The following is a 4,644-nucleotide window of genomic DNA, read 5'->3' as shown; positions in this document are numbered from 1 at the left end:
ATGTGAAGCAAGTCAAAAGAAAGTGGGAGGAAAACGGTGATAAGAATCACCAATACAACAACAACAGCAATTACAACAATAATCGCAACAATTATCCCAACAATCGCAACATCAATCGCAACTACAACAAACGGCCCAACAACAACAACAACAACAACAACAGCAACTACAACAATCATCCCAACAACAATAATAACCGCAACAACAACAACAATCAGAAGCAGCTATGCCAAAGGTGTGAAAAGTATCACTCGGGGTTCTGCACCAAATTTTGCAACAAGTGTAAAAGAAATGGTCATAGTGCGGCGAAGTGCGAGGTCTACGGACCAGGGGTTAATAGGACGAAAGGAACAAATGGTGTCGGAACGAGTAATGGCGGAGCAAGTAGTGTCGGAGCAAGTTATGCCAATGTAGTTTGTTATAAATGTGGAAAACCGGGTCACATTATTATAAATTGCCCGAACCAAGAGAACACGAATGGACAAGGCCACGGAAGAGTTTTCAATATTAATGCGGCAGAGGCACAGGAAGACCCGGAGCTTGTTACGGGTACGTTTCTTATTGACAATAAATCTGCTTACGTTTTATTTGATTCGGGTGCGGATAGAAGCTATATGAGTAGAGATTTTTGTGCTAAATTAAGTTTTCCATTGACGCCTTTGGATAGTAAATTTTTACTCGAATTAGCAAATGGTAAATTAATTTCAGCAGATAATATATGTCGGAATCGAGAAATTAAACTGGTTAGCGAAACATTTAAGATTGACTTGATACCAGTAGAGTTAGGGAGTTTTGATGTGATAATCGGTATGGACTGGTTGAAAGAAGTGAAAGCAGAGATCGTTTGTTACAAAAATGCAATTCGCATTATACGAGAAAAAGGAAAACCCTTAATGGTGTACGGAGAAAAGGGCAACACGAAGCTACATCTTATTAGTAATTTGAAGGCACAAAAACTAATAAGAAAAGGTTGCTATGCTGTTCTAGCACACGTTGAGAAAGTACAAACTGAAGAAAAGAGCATCAATGATGTTCCTGTCGCAAAAGAATTTCCCGATGTATTTCCGAAAGAATTACCGGGATTACCCCCACATCGATCCGTTGAATTTCAAATAGATCTTGTACCAGGAGCTGCACCAATAGCTCGTGCTCCTTACAGACTCGCACCCAGCGAGATGAAAGAACTGCAAAGCCAATTACAAGAACTTTTAGAGCGTGGTTTCATTCGACCAAGCACATCACCGTGGGGAGCTCCTGTTTTGTTTGTCAAGAAGAAAGATGGTACATTCAGGTTGTGTATCGACTACCGAGAGTTGAACAAACTTACCATCAAGAACCGCTACCCACTACCGAGAATCGATGACTTATTTGATCAACTACAAGGCTCGACTGTTTATTCAAAGATTGACTTACGTTCCGGGTATCATCAAATGCGGGTGAAAGAAGATGATATTTCAAAGACTGCTTTCAGAACACGTTACGGTCATTACGAGTTTATGGTCATGCCATTTGGTTTAACTAATGAACCAGCTGTGTTCATGGACCTTATGAACCGAGTGTGTGGACCATACCTTGATAAGTTTGTCATTGTTTTCATTGATGACATACTTATTTACTCAAAGAATGACCAAGAACACGGTGAACATTTGAGAAAGGTGTTAGAAGTATTGAGGAAGGAAGAATTGTACGCTAAATTTTCAAAGTGTGCATTTTGGTTGGAAGAAGTTCAATTCCTCGGTCACATAGTGAACAAAGAAGGTATTAAGGTGGATCCAGCAAAGATAGAAACTGTTGAAAAGTGGGAAACCCCGAAAACTCCGAAACACATACGCCAATTTTTAGGACTAGCTGGTTACTATAGAAGGTTCATCCAAGACGTTTCCAGAATAGCAAAACCCTTGACTGCATTAACGCATAAAGGGAAGAAATTTGAATGGAATGATGAACAAGAGAAAGCGTTTCAGTTATTGAAGAAAAAGCTAACTACGGCACCTATATTGTCATTGCCTGAAGGGAATGATGATTTTGTGATTTATTGTGACGCATCAAAGCAAGGTCTCGGTTGTGTATTAATGCAATGAACGAAGGTGATTACTTATGCGTCTAGACAATTGAAGATTCACGAACAAAATTATACGACGCATGATTTGGAATTAGGCACGGTTGTTTTTGCATTAAAGACTTGGAGGCACTACTTATATGGGGTCAAAAGTATTATATATACCGACCACAAAAGTCTTCAACACATATTTAATCAGAAACAACTGAATATGAGGCAGCGTAGGTGGATTGAATTATTGAATGATTACGACTTTGAGATTCGTTACCACCCGGGGAAGGCAAATGTGGTAGCCGATGCCTTGAGCAGGAAGGACAGAGAACCCATTCGAGTAAAATCTATGAATATAATGATTCATAATAACCTTACTACTCAAATAAGGGAGGCGCAACAAGGAGTTTTAAAAGAGGGAAATTTAAAGAATGAAATACCCAAAGGATCGGAGAAGCATCTTAATATTCGGGAAGACGGAACCCGGTATAGGGCTGAAAGGATTTGGGTACCAAAATTTGGAGATATGAGAGAAATGGTACTTAGAGAAGCTCATAAAACCAGATACTCAATACATCCTGGAACGGGGAAGATGTATAAGGATCTCAAGAAACATTTTTGGTGGCCGGGTATGAAAGCTGATGTTGCTAAATATGTAGCAGAATGTTTGACATGTTCTAAGGTCAAAGCTGAGCATCAGAAACCATCAGGTCTACTTCAACAACCCGAAATCCCAGAATGGAAATGGGAAAATATTACCATGGATTTCATCACTAAATTGCCAAGGACTGCAAGTGGTTTTGATACTATTTGGGTAATAGTTGATCGTCTCACCAAATCAGTACACTTCCTGCCAATAAGAGAAGATGACAAGATGGAGAAATTAGCACGACTGTATTTGAAGGAAGTCGTCTCCAGACATGGAATACCAATATCTATTATCTCTGATAGGGATGGCAGATTTATTTCAAGATTCTGGCAGACATTACAGCAAGCATTAGGAACTCGTCTAGACATGAGTACTGCCTATCATCCACAAACTGATGGGCAGAGCGAAAGGACGATACAAACGCTTGAAGACATGCTACGAGCATGTGTTATTGATTTCGGAAACAGTTGGGATCGACATCTACCGTTAGCAGAATTTTCCTACAACAACAGCTACCATTCAAGCATTGAGATGGCGCCGTTTGAAGCACTTTATGGTAGAAAGTGCAGGTCTCCGATTTGTTGGAGTGAAGTGGGGGATAGACAGATTACGGGTCCGGAGATTATACAAGAAACTACCGAGAAGATCATCCAAATTCAACAACGGTTGAAAACCGCCCAAAGTCGACAAAAGAGCTACGCTGACATTAAAAGAAAAGATATAGAATTTGAAATTGGAGAGATGGTCATGCTTAAAGTTGCACCTTGGAAAGGCGTTGTTCGATTTGGTAAACGAGGGAAATTAAATCCAAGGTATATTGGACCATTCAAGATTATTGATCGTGTCGGACCAGTAGCTTACCGACTTGAGTTACCTCAACAACTCGCGGCTGTACATAACACTTTCCACGTCTCGAATTTGAAGAAATGTTTTGCTAAAGAAGATCTCACTATTCCGTTAGATGAAATCCAAATCAACGAAAAACTTCAATTCATCGAAGAACCCGTCGAAATAATGGATCATGAGGTTAAAAGACTTAAGCAAAACAAGATAGCAATTGTTAAGGTTCGATGAAATGCTCGTAGAGGACCCGAGTTCACCTGGGAGCGTGAAGATCAGATGAAGAAGAAATACCCGCATCTATTTCCAGAAGATTCGTCAACACCTTCAACAGCTTAAAATTTCGGGACGAAATTTATTTAACGGGTAGGTACTGTAGTGACCCGAACTTTTCCATGTTTATATATATTAATTGAGATTGATATTTACATGATTAAATGTTTCCAACATGTTAAGCAATCAAACTTGTTAAGACTTGATTAATTGAAATATGTTTCATATAGACAATTGACCACCCAAGTTGACCGGTGATTCACGAACGTTAAAACTTGTAAAAACTATATGATGACATATATATGGATATATATATAGTTAACATGATACTATGATAAATAAACATATCATTAAGTATATTAACAATGAGCTACATATGTAAAAATAAGACTACTAACTTAATGATTTTTAAACGAGACATATATGTAACGATTATCGTTGTAAAGGCATTTAATGTATATATATCATATTAAGAGATATTCATACATGATAATATCATGATAATATAATAATTTAAAATCTCATTTGATATTATAAACATTGGGTTAACAACATTTAACAAGATCGTTAACCTAAAGGTTTCAAAACAACACTTACATGTAACGACTAACGATGACTTAACGACTCAGTTAAAATGTATATACATGTAGTGTTTTAATATGTATTTACACACTTTTGAAAGACTTCAATACACTTATCAAAATACTTCTACTTAACAAAAATGCTTACAATTACATCCTCGTTCAGTTTCATCAACAATTCTACTCGTATGCACCCGTATTCGTACTCGTACAATACACAGCTTTTAGATGTATGTACTATTGGTATATAC

This window comes from Rutidosis leptorrhynchoides, chromosome 11 (genome assembly GCF_046630445.1).
Source record: "Rutidosis leptorrhynchoides isolate AG116_Rl617_1_P2 chromosome 11, CSIRO_AGI_Rlap_v1, whole genome shotgun sequence".
Classification (NCBI taxonomy): Eukaryota; Viridiplantae; Streptophyta; class Magnoliopsida; order Asterales; family Asteraceae; genus Rutidosis; species Rutidosis leptorrhynchoides.
Note: the sequence above shows the minus strand (reverse complement) of the source record.